The 17,086-nt window shown below is 38.2% G+C and overlaps 1 long non-coding RNA gene across 1 annotated transcript in view; it reads right to left on the bottom strand.

The window, feature by feature from the left end:
• The window catches only part of LOC122991997, a 39,566-nt gene extending 23,856 nt beyond the window's left edge, over window positions 1-15,710 (bottom strand). Inside the window, exon 1 of the long non-coding RNA XR_006405966.1 lies at window positions 14,954-15,710. This is a non-coding gene — a long non-coding RNA (uncharacterized LOC122991997). The remainder of the gene's footprint in view (window positions 1-14,953) is intronic.
• Window positions 15,711-17,086: the final 1,376 nt, after the last annotated feature.

Raw genomic sequence — 17,086 nt, 5'->3', positions numbered from 1 at the left:
GAGTGCTACCTGAGTTTGTTTGCCCTGTATTTCGCCTCTCAGGCTACATACAGGATGCCCTAACTTCTTGGTGGAGGTTGTCGTTTGCAGTGTTTCCAGTTTTGACTGACAAATCAAACCATGGCTTAAAAGTAGCTAAATCTTTGTTTGTTCATTTGTTTTTTCATCCATTGATAATAATAGGAAAAGTTTAGCTGTAATAAATAGAAATGTCATTGTGTTTGTTGGTCATCAGTCATGAGTCACTGCGTGTAAAGTCAGTGTCCTGCCTTGTGTGCCTCTCAGTGGAGGGCAGGGGCCAACTTATTGGAGTATAGCTGAATGTTTTGTCGGAGGAAACCTAAATGGTACAAAAAGTATCTGAAATAAAAAAAATTATCCACCCACTTACATGAAATGTAGCTGAATTGGTTGGAAATTTCCCAATCTGGCAACACTAAGCCTGAGAGGAAGACTACAGGCAATAAGGCTGTTGCTCCTGTTGCTAGGGCTGTAGCTGAAAAACTACTTCCACTTTCTCTGCATGTTTTTCAGGTAAAAAAAAACCCCATTAACATTAACTGCCACTCAAGCTGACTTTTATCAGCATTTATGATAAATATACTTTTATATCCCTCTGTCTTTTAAGATGTGTGCTTAGGCCTTTACCTAGCTTCATTTTCCCTCCCATCTGTCTGCCTTTTTAGCTTGGCCAGTGGCCCAAAGTGTCTTGTAATCCTTGATCTCTGAGGTTCAGTGAATTACCACACACCTAAAAACAGCCGACTCAATAACCGGGAGATTATCAGGACTTCTGACGATGTCAGCAGCAGCAGCAACAGCAGCTGCAGCAGCTTGGGGATGGAGGCCAATCACTGAATGCAGAGAACTTCACAGCTTGAACACTTACCAAAGGCCCCTTCCATTAAATCAAACCATTCATATAGAGCAGCTGGGGACATGAAGATGCTCTGGAAGGTAGTGTTAAGGAAGCAAGCAGCAGCAAAGTCAAACCTGCTCAAAACTAAAATACAGTTCAACTCTGTGCTGCAAAGTTATGTGTGTTTACAATCTATCTTTCTTCTTTAACCACCCAGGAGATGATTGGCAGGTGCTCTCCTTCATTGAAACAGCAGTCTGAACCCTTCCTGCACCTGACTGGGTGAACTCACGACTGTGCTGTGCTAGTCTGGGGTTTCGCTTCAGGGTTTCAGACTGGAAAAACATGACTGCTGTTGTGAAACGCTGTCAAATTTCACCAGTTGTTTTCTAAACAGATTTGAGGTGAGAACTAGAGCATGCATGTGCTGAATCATCCTGAATTTTAGATCTTTAATAATTCATTCACAACAAGATGCTGGAAACATTCATTAAAATTAAAAAAAAAAAATCTCTGCATTCCTGATTGGTCCAGCTTTTGTTGCCAGGCTCAAATCGATTCACAGTGAATGATTTCTAGGCAAATATCTAAGCTTGCAAAAACTGAGCTTGCAAGATGTAGACTTTTTGCGAGGCTAGATGTTTATACAGAGCTGGAATCAGAGGCAGTGAACCAGAAAAAGAAATAAGTCTTTTACCCAAGCCAGCCTCACTGGGGTGAAACAGACAGTAGGTCTGTTCACACTGAAAAGTCCTGCTGAAATTAGTTTATGAAGCAGGTGTATTGTTGCTTTGACTGTAAAGTGCAGCTGAAAATGGCAGCGGGGTACAGAGTGATCCCTGTTAAAATAACTACTGTGCACGCATCATTTACAACAGCCCTGTGCTCTGCTTGTGTGTGTTTGTAAGTATGATACAATCTGTTCCATGTAATCTGAGCATCTGAGTAGTTTGAGCAGCATCTAAGCAGCAACTGAGCAGCAACCACTTGAGATGTAGTTACTAGATTTACAAGGCAAAATAACACTTTTAAAACTAAATTTCATGCCTTTCCACATTAGCAGAATCTTGACTTTGTGCGGCACATAAATCTCCAGCCTGCTCTCTTATTTGCCTGCACAGACCAGTGAGGTCTGCCCAGTAGGAGACAAATGCTCTAGTACATACTCTGGCTAAACGGTGCTTTATCAACCACAGTACAAAACTATGATTTTTTTTGGCAAATAGTTTTAGTAGACCTTATGGTTTTAGAGTATCTTTAGTTTTTAATTACCAATGGTGAGCGCAGTCTTGCTCTCATTTCTCATTCCGTGCCTAACCTTGAAGCTGCACTAATCAATATTTCATATAAAAAAATTGAAAAAAAATGACTAGGTGTCTAGTGAGGAACCCACAGAGAATTATCACCTGACCTTGAAGTTCCCCTCAGCTCTATGCAGCATTTTAGCATCTTTTGGCTCAATGTTTTGGTTTTACGCTCCACAGCTGCTCTGTTCTGATTCACTCCCACCACTCATTAACCCTGTTTAATTGAAAAAGTTAGACCAGTTGTATGTCACCTGCCCAGCACCAAACAACAGACACACAACAAAAGTGACTATCTGGTGACAAAATTGGAGCATTAAGCAGCTGAAGTTTCACAATTTCTTTCTAAGGAGTTGGTAAAGACCAAAACAGAGCTTAAAGCAGAGTGAATATTGGAGTTGCACTTATCTGGTGGGAAAAAAACCCCCCAAAAAACAACTTGATTCCAAATGAATGCTAATGTAACTCTGTGTCTGCTGCATGTGAAAATAACAGTTCACTAACAAATTCACCATGTCAACTTTACAAGGTGATAATATGTTGATGTTGCGTTTGCAGCTTGTTGTGCTGCCTCCGAGCAGCCAAAATCAATGAATGCAGGTTTAACTTATCAGTTATTTACCTGACCCCAAACATCTCGAAACCCCAAACTTGATTTCAAAATGTGACCATCTTGAAACATGACAATTTAGATTTCCATTTTTAACACAGCATGCATAAACCAAGCCTCCAGCTTGTTTGGACAAGTCATGGGGTCTCTGCTCATTAACTTGGTGGGAATTTCATAACGTGGAGGATGCAGCGACCTGTTGTAAAATACAAATGCAGAATGGTGAAGAAATCAGTGTTTGTTTTTCCAGAGTCGGACAAAGAGATAACAGAAGTTTTCCCCTGTCAAATAATGACATTTGTTCATGGCTCAGGTTTGAAGAAGTGGGTCTGTAAAACAATGAGATCCTTATAACAAGAAGATTGACTTAATGACAATATATTTTTCTTTGTACAGTAAACAAAATTCTCTGTTGTTATGACTTTTTTTCTCATACATACCAACCTTGTTCTAATAAGAAACCAATCATTTAAAATATCTCATCTTGTTATAATGGCAACCTTTTCTTGTCACATCATAACATAATGTCTAGTATGTTAATGTGACCAGAAATTATTGTTTATGACGTAATAAAAAAAGAAGTCCAAAGCCTTTATGAAATAAAATCACAACGACTTGTTTACACAAATTCATTTTTATTTCATGTTTATCAAGTTTCAGTTGTTAGTGAGCATGATAGATGACTTTAAAGCTTTAAGCGATACTTTAGAATCTATCTTTTAAACATTAAACATCATTTTCTTCTGCTCTTTGTGGAAAACAGCAGCTATGGTTGCTCAATAAATGCAAAATACCAGTCATCTCACAGACTACCTTCCAGTGGGAAATACTTGCTTTTCTGCATTCAGTGCACAAGGACAATCATTATAAATAAAATTAATCGAGCCAGTGAACAGAATAAGACTAGTCACAAGAGAAAATACAGCTTGTAAAGCAGTAGTTTTTGTTGCAAAACAGTTTCTTGATGATTGTCAGTCAGTGTGTCTGTGTCAGTTTTTTTAAACGGCACCATCCATGTCTCAATCTTACTTTTCATGTTTGTGTGTTCGTTCCTCAACGAGCGGTTTGACAGTATCGTCTCTTCTTTTTTCCCTTAGAGGGTCCTGCTTCTGCACGCTTGAAGAATCACCTTACGCAGTGAAAACAGTAACCTGGGTGAACTTGTCTGTCAGTCAGAAAAATAGACTCTTAGGAGATATTACGCTTCTATACCTGGCTGCTCATTGACTCGGAGCTGTCAGTCCGGATCCAGCTGCTTTGCATTTCATTCCAATTTATCACAGAAGCACTCACCCATCCTCTCACATGAATTGACTGTTCCTCTCTTAACTCAGGGAGACAAGGAGATGATTATATCTGTGTATTTACTGCGAGATTAAAACGATTTGCTTGATCAAATTATTAAATGTGCCTACGATTTCACTGGGAGCATGCACTACTTTATTATGCTACGGTGAAAAAGGTTGAGTGAGGAACATGTATCTACGAGCAGGGCTCTGTATGATGGTTGGGTCATCTGTGTTTGATGTTTTTTTGTTGTTTTGTTTAGTGACGTTACAGTTGTTTCTTGGCACGTTTCTGCCAGCAACTCTCAATCAGTGGTTGATCTCAAGGATTCAAAGCCTAATTTGTCACATACACAAGTAATATGTGTAATGAAATGTAATGTGGCGTGCTCCCGAGGTTGTGCTAAAGGACTAATGTGAAAATGAGAAAATATAAAGGATGAAAATTCAAGATAAAGTTAAATTAAATTAGGAAATTAAACATTTAAATTAAAAATTATAATATATGTGTGAAAAAAAGTCAAATGTACATATGTCACAAGTGTAAATATTCAAACACTAACCTGAGGGATGACATTTAGCCCTGTCTTAATCATGGACAATCTTTACGTTAAATGCCAGATTCATTTACCAGCACACTGGGCAAACAATGATGTGCAGGCCCAGCCAGAAAGTGATAAAACATTTCCAGCCATTTGTCAGTCTGTTCAAGATGTTTCATTGGTTTGTTTTCTTTTTCTTTGTGTTTTATGGCTTACACGCATTACACATTTGCATTATCGTGTCCTGTAGTCGACAGGAGTGTACCCGTTAATTAAAACTTTGCTCCATAGCGCCACTATTGGTCAAAAACTCCCCAGCATACATTTAACTACATGACATTCAGTAGGTGCTTACCTTTACCAATTCTATGCTGTCAGCTCTCTATTTGGGCTTTAGTGTTATTTATTTATTTTTAATCTGGGAATTTGTGCTTTTTCATCAACCTTGGTGGAATCGATACATCATGGTTGATTTACAGATTCCAACATGGTCATACCTGGTATCATAAATTTGACTATTTTTAAGAAAGAACTAGGGCTGGTTATGACCTTTTTTCCATTAAAAAAATGCTGCTCAGTACATCAGTGTTAGATAAAAGGCTAAAGAAAATATAGTCTAAAGTTAGAAAAAATTGCTGATTTAAATGAGGAGATATCCAGTCTCAAAGAGTCAAAAAATAAGAAAACAAGGTTAAGAAAGAATGTGACCAAGCATTCAATACCAGCTTTCCACACATGACCCTTTTTGATACTCATTACTATAGAAATAAGGAGGATCAATATCTAGCCCTATAAAAGGTTTCAGCATTACTCCTCCACACTACCAGGAAAGCAATTCTGGAGAATTTTGAAACATCATTTAGAACTTCACTTTGGGAGGGATATTTCACAGAAAGTACAATTGACGAGTTGGCTGAATAAATAAGATATAGGGGGTGTATTGGGGGAACTTGGACTCATGGCCTCAGTATGACCTGGCTATGGCTCTGTTCTACATTTCCTTTTCTATCATTTCTTGTTAGGTTGCCACAACTGCAAATCAACAATTAACACTGTATTTTTTCAGTAAGTTAGTAAGTCAGTAAGTTTTCCATTCTGCCTCAGTAAACAGCAGTAGAAGCACATCAAGTTTCAGACAGATTACAGCAAAACTTATTTTGTTTGATTTGGTCCATTCTGGAGGCTTAGCCTTTTCTTACACAAAGTTGGATGGTGTTACTGGAATCTTTACAGAAATTATATACTTTTTTGAAAAGGAGAAACCTCACCCACTCACTTGTGGAAATCCATGCATAACTGCTAGCAGACATACAACAGATGGAGCGAAGCAGAAACAACATAAATCCAGCTCTGTTGGTGGTGGTAAATATTTAGTTCAGTGATTCTCTTTGGCACAGAAGCACTGCTGCTAAGTCACTTTGGTGTTTTAAGCAAACAAAAATTCTCTCACTCCAACTTTGCAGTTATACAGTATCTTGAACTGAAAGTGATCTTTGTATAAACAGGAGACTGACTGTACAGGATAAGTAAAAGTGAAAAGAGAAGGAACAAACAGCAAACAAAGATAAATGTGTATGGTTTCTCTCTGTCCATGTCTAACTAATGGAATTATAAAATGCCACTACCTTGTTGTGTTTTTTCATTTTTACTTTGTCCTGTGTTGGTTTTTATTTTCTTTATGAAATGCATTACTTATCATATATCAGAGAATTTTCCTGGTAAAGAGCAACAAGTATTTAGAACAGCAAATGTACAGTATTACCTGTCATGAACTGGCCACCAGGTTGAATTATTACTACATGGTATCAGTTAGCAGGGAGAAGAAGGGAGTGACATTAACTTGCATGAAAATCATGTTAATTGTTTTCACTTTAAAGGTGCCCTTTGGAGTTTCTTTAAATGAGACATATTATGCTTTTCTGGTTTTCTGTTATTACTGTTATGATGACACATGCTAAATATGGTAAAAGTTCCAAAACCTGTAGAAATGCTCACTGTAAGTCCAAATTCAATCTGCCCTGAATGCTTTGTTTGCAAAGTCTTTTTCTACCTTGCCAACGAGCTGATGTCAGCACATGCCCATAAACAGCTGTCCATTCAGTAGCCTTGGTTGTTAAAGTTGTTGCTAAGGGTTTCCATGTGTTGGTTGTGTTGTTCACTCATATTTTGGATCGGATTTCGGCTCAAACACATATGGATGAACAGAGTGGGCCCATCGGAAGGGGATCGTAAAGACAAAGGAGCTAAAACGGCCTGTTTCAAAAAGAGGCTGAACTACGGGGCTGTGTAAAGGGTCAGTATGAGATAAAAAAGGAATTTTTTGAACTATAAATCATGCAAAGATATTCCAGTAGAGGCTCAGAATATAAATATAGACCTGGAAATATACATAATATGTCCCCTTTAAACCAACAAAAGTTATGATTGCATTCAGTGTTACCCACCAAAATACAACACAATTGTGTTAGATGCCTTACCTTCCTCATAAAATATTTCCAAATCTGATTTTTAAAAATATGGTAAATCCTGCATTGTTTATAGTCATGTTTACTTAGTAGCAGTCTTCTTTTTCACTGCCTTTGATGGCATACTTACATTTCTTTGTGCATGATTGCCACCAACTGTTGATCAGCAGACTAGCATGAAACAGCTGTAGACTGTGACTCACGTTGCCCATGTGCGTCCTGGTGTGTGTGTATGATACAAACAAAACCTGGACCCACTCATGAAAACATTTCTCCATGGTGCTAATGTTCACAAAACTTCACTTCACAGATAAGGTTGCATAATGTCACACAAACGTACAGTAGAACAGTGACACAGATGTGTGGACATTATTGCAGTACATTAGATATGAGGCAGCCAACACATCAGTGCCCATCATTTATGTACAAATTGGGGTGTATTATATTAACTTTGGTGTTCATTCAAACAGACTCTTAATTACTATATCTCAGTCAACTATAGTTAATTGTCTTTCCATGATTAACATTTTCCTGCCTTGATTTCAGCCCAGCCTTAATTACTTTTGGCAAATAACAGATACTATGAGATAATAAGAAAGACATTTTCTGAAGATGAAAACCAGGCTTTTTGCTGCTGCCTCACTAACTGGACAGTAGCATAGTTCCCATACTGGATCCCAGGAAGTGTTCCTGATAGTAAAAAGGCTGTGTGTGGTCAGATCAATAGGTAGGCTCTTAAGGGACTAATATTACCTAACTGTGAAAATCGAGTAATATTACCAGCTCTGATAGTAGGAAAGCTCTATTGATTGTGTGGTCAATATCAAAGAGCAAATATCAAAGGCTGCACATGAAGCTCCTCAATGATGGACTATCCTGTTTTTACCAACCATTTAAAAGCATAGAAAATTCGATAGCAATCAAAGTCTAGTATCAATTTCCGGCAGTTGATGTGTTTTGTTGCACAAATGTGTCCTTGGTTATGTATAAGGTTTCTGCTGCACTTAATGTAAAAATATAATCATGGACATCTATTTTTGAACTATCTAAGACTTCATATTACATTGAAGGACTATATCATGTTGGTATCACTTCATCTGTCAATTTTTACACTCCTTTATTGGATGTTTGACCGTGTTTGGCCTATACTAACAGCAGGCTGATGTTTAAATTTCAGAACTCACCAAAAGATGTTTTTTTAAAAATTTTTCATTCCTGCAGGAGAAGTGCCCACACCATAGCACTGACTGACAGACTCCAGCATAAATGAACTATGTTTAGAAGCCTGTAGGCAGGAGCGATAAGAGAGGAGGGGGCACTTGAATTCATAGACTATAAACATGCAGTCACTTAGAATACAGGCACAGTCTACTCTATTATCCATCCTGTCCTGTTTCACATCACTGGCTTTTTATTTTTCATATAATCTGATTAAGAAACATAATTGTGAGTGGAATTTTAGTGTCCATTTATTCATGGACATTGCATGTTTTCTACAATAAAATGTACAGTAAAAGTTTGCTGTACTAACCAAATTTTGTTATTGATGCAACTGGTTCTCAGTGGTCCTTTTCTGGCAAAATGTCATTTTATGTAACTGTTAGAATTGAGAAATCACTTGATCCCTCTCAGTAAATGGCTCCCTGCTGCTACTAGAGTGAATTTTTTGCTCCCTTGAGAGTTTAACGGGACTTCATTCATTCCACTGTCAGCTGTAAGTCTATATAGGAAATGGCCCATTGTGAAGACACAATGGTCCTTCAAGGTGCTGTGACTTCTACATCAAGAGTCAGTTTTTCTGGGTCTTCTGTATTTTTCAAGTTTCTTAAAGGGCAAATACACATGCAACAGAAGAGTGGGGAGGTAAGTGGTTGGGGGGCGTTTGTGTGGGGCATGACCTCATGGCTACATGGTGTTCGAGGACATGGTGGACACTGACTCACTATAATCCCTCCAAAAAGCATGTGTGGTCGTGGTACTGGTACTCCGAGGCAACCAGTCATAGTGTGCTTCCTACGAGAGACTCTACCACGGTTTGTTTGTCTGTGGAAAGTACCAGTACATAGTCACAGCCTTGCCTACTGTTTGATGAAATATTTCTGCTGGCATCTGTAAACACATTGTTAACATTACCAACTATGTTTAGAGCCAGGCTATATTAACTTAGAACTAGAGGTCTCCAATCACAGCCATGATCTTGGCAAGGTAACAGTACTAAACACCAGATAAGTTATTGGTCATAAGGGTTATTGGTCAATGTTGTTGCAGTCCATACTGGCTACAAAAAGATCCCTTCCTAAAATAATTTCAATGTATGTCATAGGGGAGAAAATTCAGTGTTCACACTGTGTAAAAATGTATTTTAAAGTTCAGCTCAATGTAATATGAGGCCTCTGTGGTCTGGGTTAGACAAATAAACTGGATATCTTCTGAAGTTACAATGATTTTAAAATGAAATTCCCACTTTGTGTTTCCTTGACAGTTTCCTTGCTAAGCCACGGCAGAAGCACAGTAACACAAAGGAATATACCCACTTGGTTTGTCAAACACAGATTGCTGTTGAACACCAGAATGCATTTTTACACAGAATGAGGGCCATGGATTTTTTTCCCCCCCATCTCTTACTTTGAAATTGCTTTAGGAAGGGATCTCCTCACAGTCAGTATGGACAGAAGGAATGATTATGTAGATCAAAAAACCCTTTCATGAACATGTGGGCATGTAAGCACTGTTTTAAGACATACTTGAGGGCGGCTGTGGCTCAGGTGGTAGCGCGGGTCGTCCACTAATCGGATGATCGGCGGTTCAATTCCTGGCTCCTCCAGTCCGCATGTCGATGTGTCCTTGGGCAAGATACTTAACCCCAAATTGCTCCTGATGGCTGTGCCATCAGTGTGTGAATGATTAGATTTCCTCTGATGGGCAGGTTGGGACCTTGCATGGAGCCCCTGTACCAATTCAGCGTATGAATGTGTGCGAATGGGTGAATGTGATTCGTAGCGTAAAAGCGCTTTGAGTGGTGAGAAGACTAGAAAGGCGCTATACAAGTGCAGTCCATTTACCATTTGAAAAATATGAACCTAAACTGTGGGCCACAACTCCTACATCAACTGAAGGTCTGATCACGTTCAGAGTGAAATTTCAAATAGAGAGCGGATCATGATATTGCAAAACCATTGGCCTCGCCCTCACCAATGTGCCTTTATACTGAACATATCATTTTATTCCACTGGCCTGTCTGCTGTCCTTGTACACACAAAAGTTTCGAACTAAACATTTTGTAGCCTCATATTTTTAAAGAAAATACTTCCACTAGCAGATACTACTGACACTATGACATAAATTGCTGACAAAATTACTATAAAAAACAAGCTTTTTGAGGGGGCACAGATTAAGGTATTTGTATTTTCCTTTATTAGATTTCAGTATATTAAGTTACAGTTGGAGTGGGTTTGTTTTTGTCTGAATTTTTTCTCCAGGCACAGATTCAAGCCTAATTTGAGTCATATGGTTTAATATTTGATTTTCTGAGTAGTTTAATGTGCCCTGAATATGCATCCAGCATTTCAATGCAATGTAAAAATGTCTTGCACAATGAAAGTTAAATACCTTACCATGACTTGTAATAACATGAATTTTTAAAAAGCCACAATTTAAAATTCCAAGAGGTTGAATTTGTTTTCAAAGGCAGTCATATTCACCTCAGCATCTACTGTACATCCTGTATTGTGTATACACTGCATACTATTGAATTATCCTTGCTTACATGTTGCAATAGCTTAGAAACACTGGCTGTAATAAAGGTACATATACCCATATCCATGCTTTTCACACCACACATGCTGCATTTTCTGCTCAGTAAATTATCTGAACTTTAAGGACACGCTGCTGGAATTGTCCATGAAAAAATGTGCAGAGACAAAGCCACATAAGTACTTCTGTTTTGAGTCTGTCAATTGGTTGAGAAGGTTTCGATTTTTTTTTTCTCTCTCAAAATGACAGCAGTGTCCAGTCACCTGTGAATCCAACAGTCCATTTACACATAGAGTGGCTGATTTCATGCCACCCTGGCCTTGCAGTGCACAGGCATGTTTAGACGCTCTCAAGGGTTAGATGATATGTTGTTTCCTGGCCCACAAGGGGTTGGAAATGACAGTGCATTGCTGCTTTTAAAAGATATATGGATAACCTTTGACATATCCCAGGATCAGCTTTTTCCATTCCATTGTATAACCCTTGATGTTTTACTTTGACACGTATATCTCCTTGCAATAGTTGCTCAAAGACATGTTTTGGCAGCAATAAGCATATTTATTTCTGTGGAGGTGCAACCTTAAGATCTGAGTTATCCTTGGATGTTCACTCTTGGGTACAGCTTTTGCTTTTCAATCTTGCTTGGAAATGTTCAGTAAACAAAAGGGTTTTACAGTCCAGGTCCAGCAAGCTCACCACAGAGAGAGCCACAGTAATGTAGAAGTAATTGTAAGTCATCATACTACACCAGTTGACATAAAAACAAATGCATTAAATATGGTATCTCATTAGTAACTTTTTGAAAACAAAAATTATAACCTTGGCTTCATATTAGCTGAACAACTGTTCATCCAAACGCATGTAACTAAAAATAAAATAGCTGTGTAACATTCAGTGTGTATTTAATATGGTTGCCAATGGGTCATCCTGCAGCCAAAGCAAGACAGAGCCAAAGTAAAGAAGTGTAGACTTTCCAAAATACTGAGGAAGGTCACTGCAGTTAAAGTGTAACTCTGGTTTATTACTACTAGGGTTGTATTTTCAGAATTTTGCCCGTTATTTACATCAGTTATGATAACATTGTACTTACCAAAGGAATTGCTAAGATCTGGAAGCATGGTGACCTTGCTACAACAAAGTGCTCACGTGACCAACCAGGTTTTAAACAAATTGACAGTTTAGCCAGATTATTTAATCCACTTCAGACAGGACAAATATCTGAAGCAAATTTCTGAGGCCTGCAGCAGTGTAGCAGCGAGGACAGAACTCAGCATTATTGTATGCAGACTGAACCTACCTACAGTATAGATGATCTGCCTCTCGTAGATATACATGATTGGTGGGTGTATAGAACATGTGACCATAAAATGACTTCTGTGCCTGCCTGTACTACTGTGAGGCTCCATTTTATTGGGAGATAAAAACCAAAAGTTTGTGCATCCTAAATGTCAGTAATGATGCCTCATCGTAAAGGAAAACATGCTCACACAACTACAGTGAGTACAGTAGGTCAAAGTTTAAACAGGAAGTTGGTCTGTAAACTGCGATGGGTGTTTACAGCAGACAGTTTGGATCATCAATTCAGTGTTCACCTTCATTTTCTTCTCCGAATAAGTTTTCACTGAGTTGGAGTTTTGTTAATACTGCCCTGGTATCCTACCAGTGAACACACATACCACATAACCCCAACAGCAGTTGCACTTTCAGCTATCAAATGAAAACAAAATATGCCATAAAATAATTTCAGAATAAGAATTAACGAAAATATCCTTTAAAACTGATGAGGCAGAGCACTGAAGTTGCGCCTATATTATCTGATTAGATATTTTTTTCTGAAATGTTTTTGGAAATTTCTATCTCTATTTAAAGACATCTTACTCTACTATTCAGGTGCACATGTTTTTGTCTGGTCTGAATATGAGTTTGGATGAAGCAATTTTTGACCTGATTCTGAAAATGATCAGAATAATAGACAGTCATTATTGGCACAAAAGTGTGACTTCAGTATAAAAAACAAAACAAACAAAAAAAAAAGAAACAGTTCCAACCCATAAAAACAAAATGCAAGAAAACTGTATGACAAAATGATATATTACAAAAGGTCACAAAGAAACCACAGGGTTTTTGAAATAATCTCAGAGGTCACGACCCACAGTCACTACTTCTGATTTGGGGTATCGATCATCTCTCCAAAGCTCTATGTGCTTTTGATGGCAATCTCTATGAAATAAAGTTTTGCTGTCTTGTTGCCTATTTCCTCCCAGGATAAAAGTGACCCAATTTCACAATGTAATAATACCTCAATTACCTTACAATAGAGAGCTAACATGTCAGCGCTACCAAGCCATTACTGATAGAAATGACATCTCAGAATGTCATCTTTCACTCCGCTATTTATTGCTCTCTGAAGATGGTGAGCATTTTCCAGTTTCTGCTTTCTTTCTTTAAAGGTGATAAAACTTGTGTCTTTGTTTCTCTGGATGAATAAAGGCCAACGCTTCTGAAGCCTTTACAAGCCATTCCACTTTCACTGTGCAGACATCAATCATGTGTTGAGTATTCCTCAGTTGTCAGATGATAAAATGAGAGAGGACATTTGAAAATTATGTATCTACAGACTGATACTGTCCAACAACCACTGAATAGATGATGCATTACTTACTAAGATTACAAGCTCTAATATAGTCTAACATGATGAAAATATTGAGCTTCCTGGCTCTGGAAACAGAGTGCGGAGCTGCGTCCATGTGCTGTCAGCAGAACCACACTCAGCCTCAGAGATAAAAACCCTAATCGGACCATAATTAGGCACGGCCTTTTCATTGAAGCCATAGGAAAGAAGCATCACCAGCTAATGTCAATAACTGTGTCACTGCGTCCAAGGTTCTGTCTTGCCAAATTACATAACATTAATAATGTGTAATTACAGGGGAAAGATTGAAGTGTCACTGTGCCGAAAGGAGAATTTAAATGCTTCCCAGCAAGAGGGGATGTAATCCTGAGACATGCTCTCGATGAGGGATGGCTTCATCTGCCTTCACTTGCCTACATTACAGAGCTGTTAAGCAACTCCTGAGATTGTTAATATTTTTATATTAACCATGAATCACATGGCTACTTGCATATGAAAGGTGTCACTTGTAGTGACAAACTCAGATAGATCTATCACCGACTCTGCAGCTCTACAGAGTTTTTTTTAGCACCTTTCAGCTGATTGTTTCTGTTTTACGGCCTTGCAACTGTACTGTTCAGATTCAGTTTCACTGGTCTCTAAAACCTCATTTTCAGCCCAAATGATAGACAGAAAAAAATGTAAACATAGTGGAGCATTTAGCAGTTAAAGAGGCAGATATTTCCCTCAGGAGTTAGTGGAGACCCAAAACTGAGCTAAAATGAGAGTAAATATTATACTTACATTCATCTGAGTGCCAGAAACACCATTTCAACTAAATACTAAATATTCATGTATTTTCCCTGGTCTAATCAGGGAAGGGCCTTGAGTTCTTAAAATCAACTAACTTAATGTACAATAAATAATACTTAGATGTTACTCTGTTTCTCTTTTATTTTTATATACTTTGGTATTTGTCTTGGGTTCCTTTATTCACTGCTAATGAACTGTATTACACTTATTAGGCTCACTTTCATTTAACCCTTGTATTCAAGATGTACTGTAATCTACCTGATGAATTAGACTACTGCAATGAAATAGGTGTATCACTCCTTTAAACAAAACTGCCACTAATATCCACTGTTAAATACCTCTAGTTAAAGAAATAACCAAACATCACACTGGAATTAGTTTAAGAAATAATGAACTTCTCTTTTTTACTTTTGCAAATTTCCCATATAAAAACAATGAAATAATATTTAGCCTCTTTCAATAACTGAGTTATGGCGATGACTCTCTTCAAATGTAAAACAAGGCACTCAAAGTGAAATTTAGATTAACTCTGGGTTTAAATTTATACCAAAGTTTATGGGCCCACATTCACCAAGCACACACGCCACATACAAGCCAACAGGTATTAAAATAAATAAAATAACCCCGTTGCAGGCCTGATGCTTGTGAACGGAGAGGCCCAAAGCTATTTGGCCGCTTCACTCAAAGAGCAACAAAATAAAATGTGGTACCTTGGTCATGAAGTCTGACTCCAATCAGCAGTTTATACCAGCCTCGGTCTCCGGGAAGGAACAGGATGCAGTTTATACCAGCCTCGGTCTCCGGGAAGGAACAGGATGCAGTTTATACCAGCCTCGGTCTCCGGGAAGGAACAGGGTGCAGTTTATACCAGCCTCGGTCTCCGGGAAGGAACAGGATACACGCTGAAGTCTCAAGATAGCGGGTCCGGCCCATGTAGTGAAAAGTATCTCTGAGCGATGACTTAATAGCTCATAGCACTGTCCGATAAATCCTCAGGGTTTCCACGTCGAAAACGATTAACTAAAGCCTTTAGCATAAGCTGGGTTAGCTACACAGTGGCTATAAATCCATTCACTGTGCTAATGAATGCTAGTAAATCACTCGTGTGTTAGTTATAGTGGCTATGAGTCCATTCACTTTGCTAATGAATGCTAACAAACACACGTTCGGCTAATGAGCTAATAACAAACAAACTTGAACAACTGTACAACAAACTTCGAGTAGAAGTGTCTTCAGTTGCTCGTAGAAAATATGTAGCATGAGTATCCTGGCATAAACTGTCGGGTAGATAATCTCAGACACAAACTACACATTTGTTTGTAAACACTGCGCACACATCGCTACTCAGTCCGTCACGTTTACACAATTTCACCCACACTCTACTTCCTCTCGCTGCCCGTCTCTTCATCAAGCGGCAACCTCTGGGGCTGTAAAATGAAGCCAATGCCGAAGTGCCAAAAATGGCAGTTCCTTGAATGGCCACTTGAGGCTGGCTCCAAAAGCGAGTCAATCCCATAGACTATAAAAATGTTAAAATGCCCAACTTTACAGCAGAAATAAACGTGTCTACAGCCTGGTACAAAAAACGGTTTTGATCTCTATAGCTAATTTCTCAGTTCATGACAACTGTCCGGGGGTTAATGTTTTTATAACTCACCCGTTTAAGTTTTATTAAGCCGTAACGTTATGAATAATGAAGGACATGGCTGCTTTGAGTGACAGGTCCGCCAGCCGCTAGGTTGTTTGTTTCAGCCAATGGCCAATCTTTTCCCATTTTTGATTGGCTGGGAGTTAGGCAGCGTCACGCACTGCCAAGATGGCGACGGCCGGAGTGGCGCGCTTTGAGCTTCAAAACCGCTCTTCAGAAACCAACGGGTGACGTCACGGTAACTACATCCATATTTTTATACAGTCTATGCTCTTTACATACACCTCAGTGATCCCACCCGCTTCAACTAATGAATGACCAGTATTAAACTTACTCTGGAATACTACTTCCTTTTACGACCACGAATTCTTCAAAATAAAACAAAATATTTATAACTATACATCTGTATATTTTTAAAACTTATTTATTACAGTGAACTTTTTGATCTTTTAGGAATTAGCTGTTTTTAACCATATTTATGATGTATCTTTCAACCTTAATTAACTTTATCTTAACATAAACTTTATTAAAATATATGGTATTTTTAACCTGGCTACATATTTGTTGGATGTGTAAATTGTAAACTATTTGCCAAGTTCACCCTAACAATTGATAATCTGTCAATGTTTGCATCTTGAAAACACATTGACATATTATACCAGGCGGCCAAAAACTCTATTATTGCAGATTTATTAATAACTCTCTGGTTTGGTACTATAGTTTTGCGTGTTCAAATAATGTCTGTCAGCTTTTCAGTGAGCTTACTGTACAGTAGTTCTTTTTTGGGGCATTATTAAGAAACATGAATAGATATGGCATTTGATAGGGATTTCTGTTCCTCAAGGTGGAAAAATGCTCTAAAACACATATTTAGATAGGGATGATTGGATTATAAATGATGATTAAGAAAGTATAATTAATTTAAGATAACATCACATTCACCTATTTAGACTTTATGTACCAAATCACCTGCCTCGGATGTTATCAGTCCATTAAATGGACATTATTAGTTGTCATTGGGACCCATAGATTTAAAGTAGTATGGCCCTACTCTTCCTCCTAATTGGCTCAGTAGGCTGTTATAATCTATTGGTAAGCTGGAGGTTACCTTTGAGTTACAGACACCATCTAGTAGTAGTATTTATGACCCAGAGAAGTGATGTAGTTCATATGACGTCAATATAAGCTCACCTTC

This window comes from Thunnus albacares, chromosome 1, assembly GCF_914725855.1.
Source record: "Thunnus albacares chromosome 1, fThuAlb1.1, whole genome shotgun sequence".
In the NCBI taxonomy this organism is placed as follows: Eukaryota; Metazoa; Chordata; class Actinopteri; order Scombriformes; family Scombridae; genus Thunnus; species Thunnus albacares.
This window is presented reverse-complemented; position numbering and strand designations above follow the sequence as displayed.